The sequence below is a fragment of the Neofelis nebulosa genome, chromosome 5, assembly GCF_028018385.1.
Source record: "Neofelis nebulosa isolate mNeoNeb1 chromosome 5, mNeoNeb1.pri, whole genome shotgun sequence".
Classification (NCBI taxonomy): domain Eukaryota; kingdom Metazoa; phylum Chordata; class Mammalia; order Carnivora; family Felidae; genus Neofelis; species Neofelis nebulosa.
Window position 1 is genome coordinate 120,566,962 of NC_080786.1, and position 25,784 is coordinate 120,592,745.

The window sequence follows — 25,784 nt, forward strand, 5'->3', positions numbered from 1 at the left end:
TTACTTCGTACCTCTGTTTTCTAATATTAAGGCTATTTCTGATTATAAAGTGTATACATGTTTTATATATATATAGTATATATTCATAAATTGCCATATTATTTTCTATAGAGGATCTTTGATAATATTTTGGTGACTTTTTTCTCCTTACATTTTAAAAAAATCACTTTAGTAAATTTTTTTATCTTGTTTTTTTTCAATATAGGAGAAATTTTCCTCATGTAATTAAGTCTTTCTTTCAATTATTTCATTTCAGCGTAAGAATCTATAATAATTTTTCCCCTACTCCTAAATACACATATTCATTGGCCTATGTCTGGACTCTAATTTTCCAATGGTTTACTAGTCTATTCTTGCACTGACACCACTCAATTTGGCTTTATAATAAATCTTGATCCCTTATAGAGGAAGTCCTGCCCATTGTACTTCTTTAGAACGCCTTGGCAATTGCATTTCCCTATGAATTTTATAATCAGCTTGTCAATTTCCAGACAATACACAGCGACACAAATTTGTGGGGCTTTTCACTGGGATTTTACTGAATCCATCAGTCAATTTGAGGATAAGATCTTCAAGTTTTCTCCATTCTTTTTTTTCTCTCTTTTCAACCCATGATCACAAAACATTCTCCATTTATTCTTTGTTGTTTTTTTTAGCTTCTCTCAATATTGTTTCATTTGTCTTAAACGTCTTTCATTAAATTTGGTTCTACTTGATTTAAAGCATGGTTGTATAGAGTATTTTAAAGTTCTTTTACGTTAATTGCTGCTGTAGTATTATTCATTCCTGCAGTATTGTGCATTTGTTCATTTTCAAGTTGCATGTGTGTATGTGTGGTGTGTGTGTGCATGTGCGAGTGATTTCTCTGTATCCTTTAACACTTCACTGTAGCAGTTAAAAATGTTAATTTTATAAGTGAAAAATCAAATTTTATTATCTTAATTTTAATTCCTTTAATTATTGGTGAGGGTGAATATTTTTAAATGTTCATTAGCCATTAAAACTGAACAATTAATGATTCCACAAGCTACAGAGAAACTCTTACAGAAATATTAGCTGAATTCTGATCATATGCTTTTTGTGAACAAGCATGTAGATTGGTCTTTTTATTTAAGCATTGTTTTATTCTGTATATACCACTTCCTAAGACTATCCTTCCTAGTAATTCCTGAACCTTGAAATTCCTCTTATTATGCCTTTGTTACTAACTGGATTCACATACTCCATGCTGAAAGTTCCCTGACACTGTTAACTTTTTTATTTATGACAAGCTACATTTTGATACTTACTAAGTCCTGACATAGATACAAGGTTTTTTGTCATATGCTGTGAGATAAACAAATGAATGTGATTTTGTCCTTATTCTCAAGCGGTTGACCATCTAGTAGGTAGGGTAGAAAGTCATGTGCAGTTACATATAAATCAAGGCTGAAAGTAGAATCTGAAATTAGACAACTACAAAATTACAAAAAAAAAAAAAAACCATAAATTTTACTTTGTAGTTTTATTTTGTTCTATTGCTTTCTTAGATTTAGTGAGTCCTACCTGGCCACCTATGGTAAGGTAAGGTGATAAAAAGATAATTTGAAATGATATAAAAGTTCTATTAAAAAAGATAGGTGAAAGGAAAAAAGAAAAAAAAAAACATTTTTTGCCATAATAAACATAGGACTAAAATTCACATTTCGGATGGTATTTGCATTCCCTTTATCATGTATTTTAGGTTAATTTATAGATTTGTTCAATGAAAACTGGGATGTGTTATGTTAGCCCCCATGTCCCCCAAAAGAAGCAAATTCTGGATCTTCTTACCCTGCAGGTGTTACTATTAATTAAACCAATGTTTCTATTTTGCAAGTATTATGATTGTGATACCAAGTGGTGATTAGTCTAGATAATATTGTTAGACTCTTACTTTCCAGCTTAGGGGTATTGCTTTCATTCTAAAGTGTTGATTGTTTCTTATCTAGCTTTGAAAATAAGATTAGATGCTTTTTAAACTGATGTCTCCTATATTGTCTAACTATGGAAATTTATATAGTAATTTAAAATCTGGTAAGTTATGAGTGGCATAAGCCTGCATAATAAAGCAATCATAAGCATTGACACATTGGCAGAATTCAGTGCAGTCTGCCTTTGCAAGGGAAAAATTTCCTACCACATGCTGAAAAGTTAGAGGGGACACCATCTAACAGTATTGGCTTTATTTTATTCACTTTCTGCACAGGTCTGGAAAAATTTATTTGGAATTTCAACAAGATTAATGAAGAAAATAAAGGATAATATCCTTCTGGTTAGCATTTCGTTAAGTTTATTCAACAACCTTTTTTGAGCGCTAACTTTATAAAACAAGCCACTCTGCAAAGCAAAATAAAGGATCAGATGCTATTCTTGATGTCTGATAGAAGTCAGACCACTTGTATTTGGTTTTCATCATTACAACCTGAGTACAGATTTGCTACTTACTATCAATGTGACCCTATAAAATTAAACAAAAGTAACCTTTTGCTAGAGGTAGAAAGAGAAAAATAATCAAAATATGGATTACATTCTCCATTATATTAGCCCAATTTCTGAACAGTATATACCAAAAGAAACAAAACAAAACAAACCACCCACAAAAAACTGGTTTCTGTTGTAGGCAGCTCTGACATGGCTCACAATTCCCATCTCCTGGTATTCACACCCTTGTATAATCTCCCATTGCATGTGGGCTGAACCCAGTGATGTACTTTCAAAGAACAGAGTACAGTAAAAATGATGCATGTCACTTTGTTGATTGTAAAAGACCACAGTTTCTCTCTTGCCAGTACTTTCTTACTGGCATTCTGTCCCTCCAAATACACATCCTCATCTTTCTCACTTTGATGCAACAAGACGCAAATGTTAGAGAGACCTGTACAAAAAGAAACTGAAGCTCTCAGACTACCAGACTTTGGGGAACAAAATCCTGCCAAGAACCACTAGTGAATTTTGCCCTACTTGAACCTTGAGATATCAACAGCTCTTACCAATGCTGTGATAGCCTTGTGAGAGAGATATGGGCCAACATCCTAATTTCTATCTGTGAGACACCTTGAAGCAGAGAACCTAATAAAGCCATGCTCTGATTCCTGACCCACAGAAATTGTGAGATAATAAAAATGAGATATTTTAAGCTGCTATGCTTAGGAGTAATTTGTTATCCAGCAGTAGGTAACTAATACAGTTTATCTCCCATATTGCTTCTCTGAATATGTATTTACTAATATGTAAAAGATGATAAATAATGTATAACCTACTGACCTCAGAGGTCTTTATAAAGTTTAAATATGATAATGTGTATAGAAAAATGTAGCAAACACTAAAGTACTCTACAAACAGGAGCTAATTTTAAGGAATAAACAATCTTAACACAAGTGATTAGTGTCACAAAGCAAGTAGTTACTATTAACTCAACATTTAGGATATTCCAGGCACTTTCCAAGGTATTTTAGAAAGACATCTAATTGGCATTGCCATAGCATAATTGAAGAAACTGAGGTTCAGCAAAGTTTAGTGACTTACAAATGCTACGATGGGATGGATTTGGAATTCATCACCCAGATACGGTTCAAAAGTTCATGTCCTTTCCTCTAAAAATTCCTACCCGTTTTCCTATTATTGTTGTGGTGGTTTTCACAAAACAGAAAGTGAGGCTTCCCAAACATGAAATGTCTTATAATGAGTAATTCTGGTGCCCCACCTATATCTCCTTAATTGAGTAGGTGCACCAACCCTCTAGCTATTGAGTGCTGACTGCCAAAGGCTCCAGCTGTCCCCTTCCCCGAAGAAATCCTCTGCAGATGGGAGGTAGCCTGAAGCTCAGGACAGACCTACACAGGCTAGAAACATGAATGCCTCAAGTGGAGACCAACTGTGTACTGTCATTCTTGCTTCAAAGTCTCCTACAGGATGAAGTAGAAGCTAGTCTCCAGATAAGAACACCTCTTTGCTATGGTTTTATTCCTCTGTCCTCTCCTGCTCCCATCTCTGGCCTCTTCCTGAGAATACTTCCTCCCTCAATCTCCTTCACCCTCATTATCTCTGCCTCTGCCTCCAGGGAACTCAACTTAAGACAGTCCTTTGCCTATTTTTACTTTCTCTTTTACATATTTCCACCCCCAAATCCCACACACACTTACATGGCAATATATTTATTCAAACCTTCAGGTTATAATTACACAGGTTCTTGAGCTTAACAAAAGTTTGCACTGTAGTTTTGCCAACTCCCAAAAAGTTATTTTCCATGGGTCTATGATACAAAATTTGGATATACTGTTGATGTGTTCGTTGCATAGGGGAAAGTTTATGTTGTATTAACAGATATTTTACATATACATTTTAAACTTTATTCATTTATAAAATACAGTATAGTAGAAAAATCTGAAAATACAGGAAAATTATTTGACAAAGAAAATTATACACGTACCTTAACGAACCAAAAATAAAAAATTAGCCTAAGTTTAAGAAATTCAAAAAATATCCTAGTCCAAACTGTTATTTTACTAGTCCAGAATATTAGTTCTTGATGGAAATTTCTGTTATTTTATAAGTTGCTACCCTTAGGGTACAAAGCATCTTATAAATTCATTTTCCCACTATTATTAGAACTATTATTATTATAGTAGGACAATTCTAGTCTTTCTATAAGGAGTGCTTTTGGATAAGCAGAGGATTAAACTTCTATTTCCTTTATTTTGTGTTATTCTTTTTTACCCTCTAGGACAGATTCCTCAGAACACAGGCATATTGACATTCTTTAGTTATGGCTCAACATAAATACAAAATCAATACCTACTGACCTCACCTTAAACCCTACTCATTGAGGTAATTTATCATTTAATTATTATTGTATACTTTTATTAATATCACAGATAGGACATAATCATCAATAATTACAATCATACTCATAGTAACCCCACAAAGTTGTAGGATTATGTATTTCAGATACCATGTAACCTAAAATTAACATTTTATATAGGGCTGAGAATCATACTCTTTAAAGCTCTATACAGCCTTTTTCTCCTCTATGCAGCCTTCACTTAAACACAAACTGACAGGCAACGTCTTCCTCAAGAATGCTGGAATGTTACACAGCATTTAGCACATCTTCAATAAATATTAAAAACCTTAGTTCGTTGATGCTTACAGTGTTTAATATGATGCATTTGGCCAAGTGCAGAGGTCACATACTATCTCTTTCTCTGTTTGGCTTTGGCACTGACTCCTGAGATTATTCTCAAAATGTGTCTCAAGTAGATGCTAATCTTTGTCACTAGGTCTGTTATCAAAATGCTTTACTTGATAGACAAGTCTATTTAAGTTACTTTTTTCTAGATTATATAAAATAATGAAAAAAGAGCATAAAAACATTTTGAGGGCAAGTCAGTCATTATCAGGTAAAGGAAGCCTTGTTCTAGACTATAGCTAGCTATCCTAACTATGGTAGTTATATGGCTATACCTCTATCTGGGTACGTTTCTATTTATTCTTCAGATGTTACTTAGGGTATTTTGATTGAATATATTAAAACAAAATATATCAAGACAGTTTTCATAAGTCCAATAAACATTTACTCATCTCTCAATATTTTTGCTTCATATATTAAAGTCTATTTTATTTTTTTTAATTTTTTAATGTTTATTTCTGAGAGAGAGATAATGTTTATTTATTTTTTGCTCACAGAGTGTGAGTAGGGGAGGGGCAGAGAGAGAAGAGAGGGAGACACAGAATCAAAGCAACTTCCAGGCTCTGAGCTATCAGCACAGAGCCTGATGTGGGGCTCAAATTCCCATGGTGAGATCATGACCTGAGCCGAAGTCAGACCCTTAACCGACTGAGCCACCCAGGTGCCCCGACTTAAGTCTATTTTAGATGCAAGAATTATCACAATGCTTCATTCTGCCAATGATGAAGTTCATTTGGACATAAATTTGGCAAAAACATGCATGGTATTTGTTATACATAAGACGCTATTTTCATTCTGGCTATGGTGTTCAAGTTCTTACCCACACTATGGGTAATACTATGTCTCACTGCAAACACTTTGGAAGGTTATATGCTCAGAAACCTTGTTAAGCTTTATTATTTTTAATTATTTATACTCTTGCTTTTATCCCAAAACATATTAGTATTTCAATGCAGACTTTGCTTTCCCACTTTTTAAAGATTATTTTAAGCTTTTCTCCCCACAAGGATGCATTTCCTTCCTCGAAAGGAAAAAAAAAAAAAACTCTAGCTAGGATAGAATACATTGATGGTAAACACCGTGTCATAGTAAAAAACAATTTTGGCTAGTTGCTCAGTAAACAAATCGGATAAAGAAATAGGTATGCAATTATTCATCTATTCAACAAAAACGTATACCATGAAATTATGAGTGATATGAAAAATACTAATAGGTATACATACACCTTGGTTTCATTTACTGCAGCCATTAAATAACTTGAAAAGAATCATGGAATTTGAAAAATTCTCACTGCTTTATAAAAATAGTAAGTGTGAAAAATAAATGAGTGACAGATCTCAATGAGTGGTAACTTATCTACAAGTACAGAAAATTTCCTAAGTACCATTTGGATTTCAAATGCTAGAAAATTCAAAATAAAATACATTGCTATTTACAGTGAAAATATTTTCCTGATTAGAAGTGCTAGGACACCCCATCACACAGAAGAAAAGTCCATCTTTTCATATGAATGAAAATCATAATCCATAGACTCCTTGAGATAAAGATCAGAAATTTGATTTTAGAAATGGGGAATCAGGACCCTATAAGCTAAGTAATTTGCTTAGATCTGCAAGTCAGTGATTGAAACAAAGCATCCCACTACCAGTTAGTCTCATTCTTAATGGCATATAGTCAGTAGTCATTAAAATAAGGATGAAATAAGCATGGCCTCTGGTAATCCAATCACATTTTGGTTCACATCAAATGTCTCAAAAGAACTAATGCTTTATATCTTAAGTATTCTAATATCAACTTCACACAATCTACCTATACATAATTTAGTTTTTATACACTTGCACCTGATTCAAACAAGAATTTCTGAGTAATAAGTCTCTATTTCTTATTTTAAAATGTGCCTGTTTTGTTTGCACTAGCTATGTAATTAGGAAAAATGGTGTCTTTGTGAAGACATTACTTTCAACATTTCATGAACTAAAGAAACTTAAAAAAAAAAAAGAACACGTGTGCATGCATATGTTTTATCTTTGTTGAAATTAGCAGTTTTAGTACTGAGGCTGCATTATGTGACTTGAAAACAAGGCCCTCTGAACAGGATAGAAGTTCAACTTTAATATAAAAATAAGTATACGCTGCAAATACAAAATTTACATTTATAGTGACAAATTCTGGTCAAGCTATAATAGGTGAAAAACCATGATTTTCTTTAGGATCCCAACTTTCCTACAGTATGATGGAAGGACAATATAGACCATGATATTCTGACTTTAAATTGTATACATATGCACATATGTACAATTCTGGTCGCCGGTTCTAATGTGTGAGGGGAATTTCCCCACACTACCAAGCAATTTTGGGTTTCAAAATTACTAGCCTGGCATCCTACAAATCAATTCAATTCTGTCACTATCTACCTACCTAAGACAGCATCAGATCCCACTGGTTAAGGGTTCAGACCTACACAAGTGTATTCCACCAACATCAGAGACCAATCTCAAGTCCAACTTGTTGCCTGTGCTTTCTGATCAACTGGTTATAGATCAGAGATTTCAACCAGCTCTCCTTGTGTTTAATTTGCCAGAGTGGCTCACCCAAAACTCAGAGAAACAATTTCTAGATTACCAGTTTATTATAAGAAGACAGAAGTCAGAACAACCAGATAGAAGAGATGCCTAAGGCAAAGTACAGCGTCCATGTTCAAGTACACCACTCTCCCCACATCTACACATGTTCATCAACCCAGAAGCTCTCAGAACCCTGTCCTTTGAGTTTTCATGGAAGCCTCATTACATAAGCATGACGGATTAAATCACTGATTATTGGTAACTGATTCAAATTCCAGTCCTTCTCCCCTCCCCAGAGGTGGTAGGGGTGACTGTGGGGGAGGACTGCAAGTTCTAACCTTCTTATTGCTGTTGTTTACCTTGGCAACCAACCACCATCCTTAGGTTACCTAGGCACTTTTCAAAAGTCAGCTCCTTAACCTAACAAAAGACATCATTATTGCTCTCATCACTTAGGAAATCCCAATGGATTTAGGAGCTCTGTTGGAGATACACATTTTTTTATTATAAATCACAATATCACAATATGTGTATATATATTTATGTTTTTTTAAGTGTATTTATTTTCAGAGAGAGGAAGAGAAAGTACAAATAGGGGAGCAACAGAGAAAGAGGAAATGAGAGGAACCCAAGCAGCACAGCCCAGACCCCAATTTGGGGCTCAAACTCATGAACCATGAGATTATGACCTGAGCCAAAATCCAGAGTCAGATGCTTAACAAACTGAACCATGCAGGTGCCCCTGTATGTGTTTATACTATGAATATTCATAGCTATGAACAATTAAGGTATGAAGTACAATATACACTCATGTACTTACTACCCAGATATATGATAAAACATTACCTGTATACTTACACATCTTCTTTGTTCATCCCCGTCCTACATCATACACATAACCATAATATTGAAGAATTTACCATTCTATGCCATATTACCCCCAAAATGGCCACACATTTTCCCATTCCTATACATCATACTCTTGCAATGTGACTTTTAATTCTACTCATGTAAAAGTACAATCTGGACTTTGCTAGATCAGGTTTTTTTTTAGCCACACTGATCGTGATAGTGAATTTTCTAGGTCATATTGGCACAGGCATGGTGCTCAGATATGTGGTCAAACATTATTCTACATGTTTCCATGCGAATGTTTTTTGTGAGGAGATTAATCTTTAAATCAGTGGGTTTTGAATAAGCAGACTGTCCTCCATAATGTAGGTGGTCTCATTCAATCAGTTGAAAATCTGAATAGAACAAAAGACTGCCCTCCCCCTGAGCAAGAGAGAATTCTGCAGCAGAGAGCCTTCAGACCTGAACTGCAACATGGGGCTTCCTCTGGGTTCTCCAGTCTGTGGCCCAACTCAGCAGATTTGGACTTCTCAGTCTCTATAATTGCATAAGCCAATTTCTTAATATACATCTCCTTCTATAGACAGACACTATTGGTTCAATTTCTATAGAGCACCCTAAGTAGCACATTGTCATTTTAAAAGCTTGAAGCACACAGGGGTGCCTACATGGCTCAGTTGGTTGAGTATCTGACTCTTGATTTCAGCTCAAGTCATGATCCATAGTTTATGAGTTTGAGCCCCATGTGGGGCTCTGCACTGACAGCATGGAACCTGCTTGGGATTCTCTCTTCCTCCCTCTCTCTGCCCTCCCCCGCTCACACTCTTTCTCCCAAAATAAACATTTTAAAAACTATTCAAAAAAAAATAACATGAAGCACACAGAGGCTTACGAAATCATTTCATGATAAGGCCCGATCTCGCTTTGTGCAAATGGTCCTTCTTGAAACGTTGTGACCAGTACCATGTGAATAAACCTGGGCTACCTGGCTGGCTGAGGAGTGGCACAGTTAATTCCATCATTCATGTCAATAGCCAACCTACTAACAGTCGTGGAAGGAGAAACTCAACTACCAGCTCCCTACAAATGCATGATCAAGCCCAACCAATGGCATGTAGAGGTGGGATGAGCCATCCCAAAGAGCCCCAAATTCCCAACTCACAAAACTTTTTAAATTATTTTTAATGAAGTATAAACAATATAAAGCATTGTACTTTAAGTGTACAAAATGATTCAATAATACTATTTTTGCTCAGTTCTCACCACAGTAAGTATCATCATATGATCTGTCACCATTCTTACAATCTTATTGAGAATATTCTCTATGCTGTACTTTTTATCTGTGACTTATATACCTTTTAACTGGACATTTGGACCTCACAATCCCCTTTATCGATTTCACCCAACCCCCACCCACTTCCTCTCTAGAAACCATCTATTTGCTTTTCATATTTAAATGTCTGCTTTTTTACCTTTGTTCACTTGTTTTGCTTTTTAAAATTCTATATATGAGTAAAATCATATGGTATTTGTCATTCCCTAATCTCTCCCCCCACCATAAGAGTTATGACAAGTATAATCTATCTGAAAATAAAAATTTGAACCTCCATTATTATGATGCTTGCTCTATGTTGTAGTACTTAATGTTCATCAACTTCCTTCTAATTTAGTTACAAACTTACAGATGAATACTAAATTTTATTTAATGCCTTTATTACACATATGGAAAGGATCACCACTTTTTGTTCATTTAATGTATTAACATGGTTAAGTACAATAGAGATTTTCTTAAAATTAAATCAGTCTGGCACTAGCAGGGATAAACCCAACTTGGTCATACTATTTTGTCATTATTTGTTTTTATTTATTATTTTGGAGAGAATGTGTGAGGGAGTGAGGAGGAAAGAGTTAGGGAGAGGGGGAGAGAGAGAGAGAGAGAGAATAATCTCAAGCAGTCTCCACACGCAGAGCACAGTCCAGCGTGGGACTTGATCTGAACAACGACGAGATCATGACCTAAGCCAAAAAAAATCAAGAGGTGGATGCTCAACTAACTGAGCCATCCAGGTACCCCTTATTTTGTCATTTTAATCCATGGTCTATTTTTATTTGCATTATTACAAATGTGTTTCCATACCTACTCCAGGAGATTAACCTGAAATATTTCTGCTTCATATTCTCTTTGTCAGTTTTGATTTTTTTTTTTTTTAACGTTTATTTATTTTTGAGACAGAGAGAGACAGAGCATGAACGGGGGAGGGTCAGAGAGAGAGGGAGACACAGAATCTGAAACAGGCTCCAGGCTCTGAGCTGTCAGCACAGAGCCCGACGCGGGGCTCGAACTCACGGACTGCGAGATCGTGACCTGAGCCGAAGTCGGACGCTTAACCGACTGAGCCACCCAGGCGCCCCCTCTTTGTCAGTTTTGATATTAAGCCTATGTTAGCCACAAAACTTGGGAGAGTTCCTTTTTCTCCATTATTTAGAAAAATCATATTAAGTTTAAAATTAGATCTACCAAGTTTTGTCTGGGTCTGGTATTATTTTAAAATATTTTGGGGAAAAATATTTTACCTACCAGTTCAATAGTTTAATGGTTATATTTCTATTGAGATTTTCTATTCTTTGAGGAAAGGGTGAGTAGATTTTAAGAAATAATTTAATCTAAATTTAAAATTTAAACTATTATTTTTAATAATTACTAACTGCATAATCTCTATTAAATACACATATGCATATATTTATGTCAACCTCTCAATCTTATTTCTGACATTTCTCTTTTTATAAAATATTCTCAAGGTTTTCGATTGTATTAGTTTCAGAACCAACTTTAGCTTTGTAGGGTTTTTTTTTTTTTTGTAATATATACTTTTATTTCTCATTAACTTTCATATTTATTCATGCATATGTAAGACAGCAGTTAGGATTATTTTATGACTCTACTTGTAACTATTTAATTCAATGTTTAGCTCGCAAATTGTCACTTTTTTTCTCATCTTTTCTAACATTAGCATAAAATTGTAATAGGTGATATTTCCATTGTTATTCATTTTAGAGAATTTTTTAAACAAATTTCATAGTTCTTTAAGTGGTTCATTCAATAGGTTTTCTAAATTTCAAAGAATCTGGATTAATCATTTAAAAATATTTCCCTTATGAACACTTATTACACTTTTGGTTTTATAGATTGAATATTTTTATTTCCACATTTGTGCCTAATTGTATTCCCTAATAGTTTTGTTTACATGCTCAGCATAACTATCTCAGTTTGAAAGAAAATTAATTTCAACTTACATGGTATTGCTGATTTCCTCCATTATAAAAGTCTAGTTCCATATTTCATTCATGATTTTGTAAGTATTTGATGGATACATACATGTTAAAAATTGTACATATTTCTTAGGAAATATTTTTTGCTTAATGTTTTCTTAAAGTCTAATTTATAATAGTTATCTAGGCCTTCTTTTAATATCCCTATGAAGTACAGTCTACCATTTCTTCCCTTTCAAGATTTCCAAGACCCTGGTTTTGTGTTTTGTAAATAGTACCAAGTTTCATTGCACGTTTGTGTGTTCTCACCTAGTCTACCATTTTTTTTACTTTTTACTGAAGGTACTATTCCATTTACATAGATTACAGTTGCTATATTTGTGATTATTTCCATTACCTTATCTTGTATTTATTTTACCCATGTCATTAGTCCCTTTTATCTCCTTTTGTGTGTCATTTTACCTTCTCTTGTTATTCCAATTTTTACAATCCATTTGGAAAACTGATACTTCAGTTTTCTTTCAGCAGTTCCAATAAATATTAACATGCATTCAAAAAAAAAAGTCTGAAATCATAATTCTTTTGTTAATACTACAGGGACTGAAACACATGTTAATTTTGACTTCTCATAGACTTTTTAGTACCAAAAATTACTATTACCTACCTATACACTATTTCTTGATAAGACCAACTCATCAAATCATGCTAAATGGAGCTCAGGATGCTCCCATCCTGCAAGGCCCGTCAGTTGCTGTGACAGAAATAAACATGTAATCCAGGTAGGGGTTTGCCTTTACTGCATAGAAGGCCTCAGTATTGTTTTACAGCAGCTTATAGCATGTTTGTTTCAATGTTCTAGAACCCCACAGAACATCAAAGAGACCAGGGACACACTTCACAGCAAAAGGAAGTCTTGGAGAAGGCCCATGAACACAGGTTCCATCACATCACACACTGTACCACGCAGAAGCTGTACAGAAATGGATAGGGTAGTGAACTGTCCTATTGACAACACAGCTATAGAGTCAGCATAAAGACAGCATAAGGGGTACTCTTCTCTAGGATGCTGTATACTCATGGACTCAAAGTCCTTTAGGTGGCACTAGGTTCCCAATAGGAAGACCACATGGGTCAGGAATCCAAGCAGTGAAGCAGGAGTTGCTGCACTTAGCACTCCCAGTATTTCCCTATGGGACTTTAAGCCTCAGGTTCTCACAACTCTGGGCTCAGGGGTCAAAGGCCCTGGTCCTCCAGAGGGACACAGCAAGTAACCATTACAATAAAGCCATTGTTGCTGTGTAGGCATTTTTGGTTTTCAGAGACCAAGAGACAAAGAGGATAACTTCTGTAGACTGGTTGACCTTGATTACCAGCCAAAGACAGGGCGGCTCTTACACAATAAAAGTGGGAAGAGTATGTAGGAGCAGTTTTTGGTTCTCTTGACTACTGTGACTCTGAATAACAGGCAGAGCAAACCAGCCTGAGAAAGGCATGGTGACCAGGAGTCTGTATCAGTCGAGAGAAGATCTCAAATCAGCGAGTAAGGCACTGAGCCATGCAGAGGCCGTAGCTGAGAGGATGAGGAGTCTAGAATGCAAAGTGGGGAAGGACTCAAGACAATCACCCGTAGAGCCCAAACCAGCTGCAGCAGTGAGGACTAACTACTCTGTCCCATCTGGGCAGCACATGGAGTGGGTTGTGACAAAGATGTGACTCCCAGATCCTCATTCAAGTAAGGATCTTCTATCCAACTGTAAAAAGTCTAGCCAGAAAACTACTGTCAGCTGTTAAGTATTTTAAGGTTTGCCTTAGTTTCAGAGGTAGCCGAAGGTCATGTACTTCCCCAGGCAGCACACATTTGGTGAAGAGTATCATCAAGGTGGAAAGGTCAAATAACTGACAGAAAATACTTGTTCCCAATCTTCCCACCAGTTTTACTGAGTTTTATTGGGCTTGTATTACAATTTGACTTCTTCCTCTGGCTAATCCTTCTCCCCTCCTGAGAGCTGCACTCTAGTAAACTCTTACACCCCAAACTCCATATAAACATTTGTTTTCAGAGATGGTAACACTCCAGGTACTTGTTTCATTGTCCTCAGAAATAAAGAACCGTTTTAGGGTGGTCAGTATTCACATGTGTCTCATGCTGTAGACAGGTTTATTGAGCAAATAAACCAAGATAGTTAAGTTTGGAAAAAACTGAATTGCTCTGTGAAAGGTCTATATTTTCCTTTAAGACTGGATATTTTTAAAAAAAATCATGCTAATGCACGTGCCTAGTAGTATTCCCTGCCCTTCATTGCTCTTTGCTTGAGCAATCCTCTGAATGCATACACCCAGCCAGCAGACATTCCTGAGCATTTGCATTAAATAGCTTAACATTTGACAGTCACCACCTAATTTAGTGTTATACTGAGAACATTCTAATAATTTTAACTGAGCATTAACAGCTAAAAATTATACAGTCAGACCAGTGTGGGAAGGTGAATAATTTTAAGATTACTTTTTTTTTAATATTTATTTCTGAGAGAGGGGCAGTGTGAGTAGGGGAGGAGCAGAGAGAGGGACAGACAGAATCCGAAGTGGGCTCCAAGCTCCGAGCTGTCAGCACACAGACCGATGCGGGGCTCAAACTCACCACAAGATCATGACCTGACCCAAAGTCGGTCGTTTAACCAACTGAACCACCCAGGTGCCCCAAAGATTATTTTTTTAATACTTTAGCAACATCCATCCTTTGCACCACAAAACTAAAATGGAAGTAATAACAAACAAAATGTTTTAACCTACGGTTCTACTCCTTTTCCTTTGATGGATAGCTAATATTTTGATGCAGTATCTTGATTCCTTGTATAGAAGTACTAACTTAGAAATTGAGATGAAACTGATGGCATATGGCACATAATTTAACAGGAACTGCTAGAAACCTTTCAGACCTCCACTTATTCTTAAATGTGGATTTATAAATTCATACATGGGCTAGGATATAGTTCTCTCTAATAATCAATAATCCTAAGCAAATCATATAGACTAAAATGGTCTTTTTCCTTTTGTCAAAAAGATAATTTGTCAGTTACCCCATGTATCTTCAGAAGATGTTTGTCAGTATTTATTAGGATTGTTCATGCAGCTCCATAAATACAACATTCATTTGGTACTCTTTTGCTTGCTCCATACAGCTCAAGCAGGGAAACTATTGCCTGGAAATTGTCTTATTTCCTAATATTTTTCACAAGGAAATTGTTTGTGTGTCATTCATCAGTTTTATGGCCTTTTCTCCCTGTTTTTAGAAAGCAGAAGCATGCTCAGTATTCAGTCACACACAGAGCAGACTCATTACAGGATTGTCAACGAGCAATTTACCAAGCAGAAAGTCAAATTGGCTTTACTGGAAAGTTGACTGTGGTGTGCTACCCTCAGTGAAAGTAGCAAGTAAAATTTTACCCACAACTGGTTACATAGGGGTAATTAAAACCATTAATCTTTTCATTGATCTTTGACTGTTGCCTACTATATTTAGCAGCTAAGATTCATGAGCTACTGGAGTGTGTCCATTGTCACATATCTCCATCGATAGATATCCCCTAAAGAGGGCTCCAGGGTAAAAGAGCATTTATCTGATTTATGCCTATTATGTGGTTCATTCAGACCTGAACAAATAATGGTTATGCTTTATTAAGAAGCAATATTTGCAAACTCTAAGTCTCATGAAAATTTTAACTTCTTTCATGTACAGAAAAGTAACACATGGTAAATGCCTTTTGAGTCATACCTGTTCCATTTATTTTTATATTTAAAGGGGATATGGTTCTACTTGTTAACATCCTAAAATGCTATAGGGCATTGTATAATTTTTATACTTAGGTGCTCTTTTAAAAAGTAAATGTTTGACCTTATAGCCCAGAATTATGTCTCTAAAGAGGTAATATTCTATCACTAAAACATGGTTGGTTCACAGAGCACTGATACAGTTAGTTTTGACAGATGTTTAGGTGCTATTATAATCTTTCCTATCCATTTGGCTCTCATAAAAGATAGACCCATGTGTCCAACTTAGGCCATTATTTCTACAGGGCCTTTGCTCTTCTATACTAGGAACTATTAGGAATTATGACTGGATAATCAACTAGTGACCTTCATCAATTAGAGAATTTTTATAGTTAGGTAGGTCATAACCACTCTCAGTGTTTACAGAAGAAAGTAAAGCAGAAGATTCACAGAGATTTCATTCTGGGTGCCGATAAGGCGAAATCAATATGAGCCTAAGGATTGGGTATATTGACAGCTGCAGTATTGGAAACACAATGGTGAGAACTCCTGCCCAGTAAATAATGTCTACATAATTTCCACACTCACATGAAACTACTCAGTTCCAATACATATAAATTACTCAGTCATTATAAATTTACTGATGGAAAAATGTAGACATATAATCTGTGCAATGAACAATTGTCACTTAAACATTATCATTACCAGTGCCTACACACTCTGTGTTTGGGAAGAAAGCACTCTTTGTGTTCTCACCTTGGTCAGAGTCAAGAACCCTATTCTTTCACCTAAATAGTTAGAAGGGAGGCAAGTAGGCCTTGCAAAAAAGAACTAGCCTGAGACACTAAATCTTGCAAAAGAGATGTTCCCAAGGGATTGGAACTAGAGGCTAATGTCAGAGTGCTGCAGGAGGTTAGTGTCCAGGAACAGGTTTACCAATGGGGACAGCCTGATATCCTGCTCCATTACCTTGGCTTGCTCTCAAGGTCTTAGTCTCATTCAATTATTTTCAGTTTTCTAAGCTGGATTCTCCAGATTTCTCATCCTTTATGCTAGTCATTCAATAGCCTTGCAATAATTTATTTTCTTCTGAAGTTTAAAAGAACAAAGGTGGGCTCTGGTAAATCAATCATAATGGATACACTGTGTTTCTAGGTATACATGCAACCATGTATGTATAGAATATCCTAACCCAATTTGCTTGATGGAGTCTTCTGGCTAATGACTTAGTCATCCATAAGATTTTATCCTTCTCTGATGGCATGTTAGTATCACTAAGTTTATCCATTTATAGACTTCAAACTTCAAATCTCAAAAATGATAAATCTGGATTAATTTCTGGTAAATATTTTAATTTGGAGGGCTCAAACCCTCAAAGTTTTTGTGAGATACTAACAAACTCACAATTTACTCACTAACATGATTTTTAATTGTCAAGAAGGGTTTAATAAATGTTACAAATTTAGTAAGTAGGTAAATGAATATGTATTTATTTCTTCTCCATTTATAGAAGTAACCAAGTCTTAAATAGTCCTTTTTTTTTTTGCTTCCATTATGCCTAATATTAGCTAATTTTCAAATTATCTTTTACTACCTAATCACCTTCTACCCAGGTGACTGAATTCACTCCATCATTAACTATTTATTAAGCACTAATTATGTAACACCAGGCATTTGTTAATGAAACATATATGAATTCTGCCTTTTTCCAGCTTACTCCTCTATGGGAGATAGACCAATAAAAAAATAAATAAATAAAGTCACCTAACAAATATAGGTGTGAGACACAGGTTATGAAGACAACACACTGCATGCAGAGAGGGAGAATAACTGAGTATCAATTAAAGAAAATAATAAGGAAAGGCCTCTCAAAGACTGGGACTTTAAGAAGGTATCCAGGAGTATGTGAAGAAATTAGCTATGAATAGTATGAGAATAGGTATGTATTTATGTATGTATTTATGTATGTAGGTATATTTTATATGATCTGTATCTGTGTTGGAGAGAGAAGTAGAATGTGTGATAATTTTTGTAGTACTGAGCTTGGAATATATTAAAAGCTGACAGGAAATCCATGTGGCTGAATTGTTGCAGGCAATGGAGAGAGGATATTGAAGTGGGCAGACATTTCATGTAATAATTTGCTGCTGTCCATGGTAGACTTTATCCTGAAGAGAGTGGGAGACAGTTGAAGGGTTTGATTCTAAGAAGTGACATATTTTAATATTTTTTTATTAAGCTGGCTAATATGTGGAAAATAAATTGAAGCTGTTAAAACTGGATTCAGGAAGAGCATCCTCAGATGTAAATGAGGATGCTCCTTAGGCTAGCGTGGTGGCAGGGGAGCACTAGAGAGCAGTAGACTACTTTTAAGATATGAAATACAGGACTCAAATCAACAATCTGGAGTTAAAGTAAGGGAAAAAAAAACATCAAGGTGACTTCATGTCTGAAATACATAGTGATTTTAAAAGCTTTGAATAAAATTCACTTAGTTCAGCTCTGATTCTGTAGCTTTTTCTCCTCTCCTCCCTCCACCTTCTGTTTGTCTACAGAGTAAGAAGTTTAGAAGACTCCTGAAAATGAAGAAATCAGATATCCCAAAAACCTCTCAATACAAGGGACAAAAAAATCTGAATAAAACAGATTAAACACATAACTCAGATTGCAGTAATTTAAGATAATTCAAAAGAAGAAATAATCATTTTACTTCCATTTTTGTTCAAGATACTCCCGACTCTCATCTACAGGCCTGCTTTCCCGCTGGTCCAGTCAAACAGTGCTGGATCTTCTCCCCATAACTCTGCGCCTCTGGGAGTGAAGATAACACAGTTCTCCATGATGGCCCTTAGTAGACTTCAGAACGTTCCTTTTTCTTTAACAACAAATTCAACTTTCAATCTTACATTATCACATTAGGTTACCAACCAATCTACAATTTCCCTTTAATCTGCTTAACCCCTGAATCATTTTTTTATTTTTCCATGAGTTTAGCTCTATTACCTAAGTGGTTTCATTACTGGTGTAGACAATCCTTTACATACTATGGCTTGTCCTTCATGTCTCTCCTTCAAGTCTCATACTCTCCTGTACTTCAGCCATTCACTCCAATGGGGAATCAATGATCTGTATCCTTATAAACAACTGAAACCCCTCCATAATCTCGATTTCATGTATTTTGCTTTAGCAGAAAAATGGTACTGTGTTAATGTTAATTTCCTGTGATGGCTATTGTGCAATTACATAAGACAATATTCTTATTTGTAGAAAATATTTGGAACTGATAGAAATTGATTTTGACTACCTAATCTCAAACGGCTGGCAGAAAATAAGGATTTTATGCCTACTAGATTTTTAACATTTACATAATTTTGATATTGTTTCAAAGTTTTCTTTTTATTTTTTTAAGTTTATTTATTTTCAGAGACTGAGAGAGAACCAGTTGGGGAAAGGCAGAGAGAGAGAGGGGGAGAGAGGATCCAAATGGGCTCTGTACTGATATGCTGACAGCAGCAAGACCGACACGGGGCTCAAACTCATGAACTGTGAGATCATGACCTGAGCCAAAGTCAGACATTTAACCAACTGAACTACCCAGGCACCCCTTGTTTCAAAGTTTTAAAAACATGTATCTACAAATTATAAAATATCACAACATGTGCCTCAGTAGTCCCATTGACGAAGGACCACTTTAGAGGGGTCTACAGCCTATAATGTAACAATTCACTATGAATAAAGTAGAGATTGCTAGAGAGAAAGTGTGCAATATACCAAATCATTATGGGAAAAAACACTTTGGTTGGAGGAGCTAGAGGATTCACTTTCAATCTAAGTCTAGATTTAACCCTCCAAAACACTTCCCAACACATAGAGATGAGTGTCAAAAGTTTCTTAAGCATCTTTAAAACTGCTACAAGGTATGACCCTGAGGAACTCTCAACCCTCACTTTGAATACTGCCCTTGGACCCTCCTGCACATCATCAGCAAGTGATAGATTTCACAAACTTAAACACAAGTTGTTTTTTTTCTTTAAAACATTTTCTAAAAGTTCAGTAACTATTAAACAGGAATTAGAGGAAAAGACATGGCAAGTGAGAGTGTACAATTGAGAAAAAGGAAGCCTACCTTTAAAGTTGGGGTCTCCCAAGTTCTCCAAGAGGCCGTATCTCCTGGGTAGCCATGCTGTCTTCTCTATGATGGGATACTTTTGGAAGGCATTTTAAAGGCTGGAAGGCTGGAAATCGTGAGTTAGCAAAATTAGGTCTGAGGAGGAACACCTGCCACAGTTCAGCTCTCTGGGGCAGTTGAACCAGGTCAAGCTCTCTAGTGGGTTCAGGTAGATCTCATCATCATTAGGAGTCTTGCATGCATGCAAGCCCAGCTTCTCCCCTACACAGCCTCAACAGATCAATGTTCTCAGTCAGGCTTGTAGATGCCAGCCTGGCCAAAGAAGCAAGAACATGTCCCTTTAACTTCAAGGTCAAGAAGTAGAAATGCTGGCCAGGCCATGAGTATAGTTTGATTTGTAACTGTTAAATTCATAGACATAAGATTTTTAACCTTCATTTTGACTCGAACCTGATCCTGAAACTTAAGGGGCTGGCCTGCTCATCTCCTAGCATTCTATCAGTTTCCCTGTCCCAGCAACTCAGACTGCTTGTTGCTTCGAGCCTGCAAGCTCATTTCCACTTCAGGACTTTCACCTGCTAAGCTTCTGCCCATAAAGATCTTCCCTGGCTCACGTATCCATACCACACAGTCTCCTGCCCCACTCCACCCCCAGCCACCATATTTAAACCACACACCTTCCCCTTTGTTCTCTTGGGGTTTACTCACTCTGCTTTATTTTGTTTACATCACCTAAACACTCTAAAACTGAAACTCTGTTTCATATTTATCTCCCCATTAGAAGGCCATTAAAGGCCACAAAGGCAGGAATTTAATCTTTTTTATCATGTGGCCCCAGTATTTAGAGTACAATATAGCTCCCCAGTAAATACCAGATAAATGAATGAGTGAACTAGAAAAGGATGTGAAGTAACACGATTTTATTCTTTAAAAATTAAGATTATAAACAATTGAATACATAAATTTGTAACATCTAAAATAAGCAAGTGTTATACAAGAGCTAAAAGTGTCTAAAATATTGAGATGATCATGATCACATAATTATTTTAATGTTTCCTTATTTTTGAAAAAGAGAGAGACAGGGTGTGAGCAGAGGAGGGGCAGAGAGAGAGGGAGACACAGAATCTGAAGCAGGCTCCAGGCTCTGAGCTGTCGGCACACAGCCCGACATGAGGCTCTAACACAAGAACTGTGAGATCGTGACCTGAGCCGAAGCCGAAGGTTTAACCGATTGAGCGACCCAGATACCCCCATAATTATTTTTTTTAAGATGCAGATAAGCATTACAAGTATAGTTACATAGAACCGCTCATGCATCACTTTATAGTAAGTTTTTAAATAAGTTTAGAATTTCAGGAAAAAAAGAGTATTTGATCAATCTTTGCATTAACAAGACTCATTTTTTTGGTCTTGTTAAACTCATGAATAGCTAAAGTAAAATGTTAAAGGGGTATGTATCATGTTAGCAGATTACATAACTGGCCACAAGGGTGCTCATAGAGTTATTGATGAATCATTGTCAAATTTAGTCTGGTTCAGAGCTGAACATTTTAGTAAACTTCATAACGGAAAAAAATATATATATACAATTAACCTTGAACATTATCCAAGTCAGAGAAAGAGGTAACTATAAACAAATAGGATAATAATATTAGAAAACTTTTTAAAAAGCTTTTAAAAGATAATATTTTTTAAAAAATTCTGTGAGTGGGTAAGTACCAAAGGAAAAATCATATTTTCTATGTTTAGTAAAAAGTGACCTACACCAATAAATATTTTGACACATAAGTAAATACAAAAGCTGAATTCTAAATAAGCAGTCATTTGACCTTGGACAAATCATTTAACATTTCGAGGTTTAGCATACAGAATTTAGGTAAAATCAATAAGTACAGTGAAAGTTACTTACATACTGAAGTCTTAGGACTTCCTCAAACTGGACAAACCTTAAAGTTGGTGTATGTGTTAGTCAAAATAGTGGAGTGAACAAACAAGAAGGACTTTATATTGCTTGCTTAAATACTATTTTCATGAGGTGGAATATATATTATTTACATATATTATTTTCTTACAAGTACATAGGTCCAAATGGGATTTCACTACTCATAAAAACCATGATTTTCAAATACTGATAAATCTCAGGAATGATTAGTTCTTCATGGGAAAACGATACTCATAATCAGTTTATGTGGAAGTTGTTTTTTCCGTGTATCAGCACAATGAATTAAGTGGTGATATGTAAATTTTACCTTAAAGTTAGTTTTTAAATCACCAGATAAATGATAATGACTGCAGAGGGAAAAATCATAAAAAAGATTCCTGCAAGATTCCTGTTCTCTAGTTATTCAATCAAACACTAATCTAAGTACTGCTAGGAAGGGGATTCGCTGATGGAAGGAGGTTACTAGTCAACTGACTTTAAAACAAGGAGAGCATCCTAGATTATCCAGGTGGGCCCCATATAATCACTTGAAACATAAAAACAAAGTAATTTCTCAGCTGGAAGTAGAGATGTAGCAGGAGAAGCAGAGGGGAGGTGAGTCAGAAGAGAGAATGACTCAACCAGCCATTACTAGTTTGAGGATGGAGGGAGGGGGCCTTGAACCAAGAAATGTGAGCAGCCTTGAGAAGAAGATAATGACTCCTGGCTGACAAACAATGAGGAAACAGAGACTTTAGTCCTAAAACAGTATGGAACTGAATTCTGCCAACAACCTCAATGAGATTCGAAATGGAGTGTTTTCTATAGACTCCAAAAAGAAACAGAGCACAGCCAAAACCTTCATTTCAACCCAGTGAAACTAAAAATTCCATCTACAAAATGTGAGATAATAAATTTGTGTTGTTTTAGGCCACTGTGTGGTAATCTGTTTTGCAGGAATAAGACACTAATAAAATGCCAGAGATCAAAATTGTATATTCAATCATTCTGTAGATTACAACTACACTTAAACTATGTGTTCTAAGAGGTGGAAAAAGGTGAAATGACTTTTGGTACTTATAGAATTTACACAAAATTATTTTTAGACAGATTTCCTTTAGACAGCATATAGTAAGCTACTATAGTATATATACTGTTGAAACACCTTTCTAAACCCAAGATGGAGCCACTTATTCCCAGAATGCCACATCAGCAGACTGAAACTTAGATAACTTTTGTGTACCTATAAATGCTTTGCTTGACCAGAAACACAGTATATCCAGTCAGCCAATCTCAAACTACCAAGCCAGCTGTGAGGTCTATATTTCTTTGTTCCTACTGACCCAAAACAAGGTTGACTATGTGGCCTCAGCTAATCAGATTATTGTTTGTCTTTTTCTTCCTTGTTCTTTACTTTTTATCCTATAAAAGCTGCCTTCTGCCTGATTTTGCAGTTCTCCAAATGGACGTTTTCTAACCCATGAACTGTTAAATAAAGTTTGTATCATTAAATTTTCTTCTTTAATCATTTTTGAACAATACAAATACACACACATACATATACATGAACACAATCTATGTAGTAAAAGAAACAAATATTAGAGAGTTATACACCAAAGACAGGATGTCACAAATAGCCTCTGTTTTTACCCTACACTAATAAGTAGATTTTCAAACAATAGACATTTGTATCCATAATTTAAAATTTTTTTTTTCAACGTTTTTTTATTTATTTTTGGGACAGAGAGAGACAGAGCATGAACGGGGGAGGGGCAGAGAGAGAGGGAGACACAGAATCGGAAACAGGCTCCAGGCTCCGAGCCATCAGCCCAGAGCCTGACGCGGGGCTCGAACTCACGGACTGCGAGATCGTGACCTGGCTGAAGTCGGACGCTTAACCGACTGCGCCACCCAGGCGCCCCTGTATCCATAATTTATAGTTTGATGCCTGTCTGCTAAGGCACAACTTTTTTAAATAGCAAGTGTTTTTTAATACCTCCAAGCATTATTGTCTAACAAAATGCTCCTACACTGCATTAGAGGATGCGCTTTTAATGTAAACATTAGAGTTGTCACAGACTGGGCATCGACTGATAATTGCTCATTTCTCATCTGATATTTTCTGTCTTGTGAGGAGACTGAGATTTTAATTTCTGTAAGGTCAAATTGGTCTTGGTGCAAAACTGAATCATCCTACTAATCACAATGTTGCTGAAATGCCTTAATAATCAGTTTTGCTTCCCTAACCTTGAACAACTGAATTTTCATTTCATTAACTTTTTTCCCCCTTATTACTAAAAATATTTATTCTGGCTATAATGGTAATCTAATTTACCCATTTAAATGCTTTGCATCACTGTTATTTTTACACACATCTTAGTCTCCCTAGTAAATTTAAATCTCTCTTGAGGTCACTGAGATTTTCTGTGTCATCTTTTCATAGCCCCCAGCATAGGATCTTTCACCAAGTTCATACTGAATACAAAGTAGTTGTTTTGACTATATAGTACAATATTTCCTGCAAACTTTCATGTATTCCCCATTAATTAGTGGAGTGGAGTCATATCCATGTTACAGTCCTCCCTCCAAGAAACCTTAGAACTCTCTGAAATAAATGGGCTATGTTGTCTGTTTTATTAGGAAGGTTAATTAAAACAAAAACCATTATGCACATGGACTGAGAAATTCTGGTTACTCCCCTCACCTGACCTATATGGAAAACCTGAAAACCTCCTATTTCCTGGATTCTAGTGATCAGTTTAACTGCAGTCCCTGACTCACCTAAATGTTTCCTTGCTAATTACTTATAAAACACCCACTTCCATTTGAAGCAGCCAGTCTCCTAGTCTTACTCTATGTAAGAGTCTAACTCTTAGTTATCATCCCCATCTTCCAAAACCCGAAGATTGTGCTGCTATCCTAAGTTGCTCATCTGACTTCTCCCAATCCACAGGCTTCAGACCACAAATTCTTGCTGGTTAAATGAGGGAGACTTTAATGGGTTTCAGTAGAATGGGTGTGTAGAGAGGGGAGAGGAATCTCCTCTTCCTCTTCCCTGCCTATAACCCTTCACATCACTTTCAATTAAGGTAGGTGCGAGAGCTAGTATCTGTATTATAGAACAATTGAGATCACAGACTTTAAAAGCCAAACACAAGTTCTAACCCCAGCTCCTCTTTCTAACAGTATAATCTTGTACCCCTTGCATAATGATACAAAGATTGTTGTTTGCTGCTTTTGTTAAAGAGGTACACAGACTGAAAGGAGCCAAACTGAGCAATGACTTATCAAGCCTGCCTTTATTATATTTTTTTCATCATTTTGAATCTCAAGCATAATAAAGTTAGGAAAGAAAAAAATATTAGGGAAAGGAGAAATCTACTGGAGGCTCCCGAGCCTGCTGCCATAGGAACAGACAACATCATCTATTGCTCTGAGTCTTTCACTGCTGTCTCCGTGGCAGGGAGCAGCTCTAACAGTGGAAGCTCATGGAAGCTCTATGGTACTGAACTGGACTCAGTATGGTCATGTACAAAGAGGGTTAAGTGTCAAAACCCATTTCATAATGCCTATGTTTCTAGCTTCTCCATTACATTCATTATATTTAATTATCTAATGTAATGATATCTTCCTAGTGTTACTGTATTTTCTGATAGTGAAATGCGCACTCATTCATTAATTCACTTACCCAGTCATGAAAACCTTAGTGTGCATAGACTGATTCACTTCATTTCCTGGCATTGTACACTAGCTATATGGTGTCAAAAATACGTAAGTAAGCACTAAGGGGAGAAAGTACATTTTCAAATCACCAATGTATATCATGTAAGAGTGTTTCCTGTTGAAATATATATTTAAAAATAAGGTTCATGAAAGTGTTAGTGCTCAGATGAGGGAGAAATGTCTCCCTTTAGAATCGAACACCTCACTGATGAGAGGACAAAAGAAATATCTTCAACATTAACACTACCTCTGAAAATGACATTTTTGCCAGATTTATCTGCCTTTTAAAATAAGGTACCCTCATATTTTACACCAAAAATAGTCAATAAAATAGTATCTAAGTGAGAA

At 35.9% G+C, this 25,784-nt stretch overlaps 1 long non-coding RNA gene across 1 annotated transcript in view; it reads right to left on the bottom strand.

The window, feature by feature from the left end:
- LOC131512686 (uncharacterized) overlaps nt 1–25,784 on the bottom strand; it is a 274,159-nt gene that overhangs the window by 206,078 nt on the left and 42,297 nt on the right. Inside the window, exons 2-3 of the long non-coding RNA XR_009262248.1 lie at nt 19,790–19,898; nt 18,374–18,474 (exon numbers count right to left, since the gene is read on the bottom strand). This is a non-coding gene — a long non-coding RNA (uncharacterized LOC131512686). The remainder of the gene's footprint in view (nt 1–18,373; nt 18,475–19,789; nt 19,899–25,784) is intronic.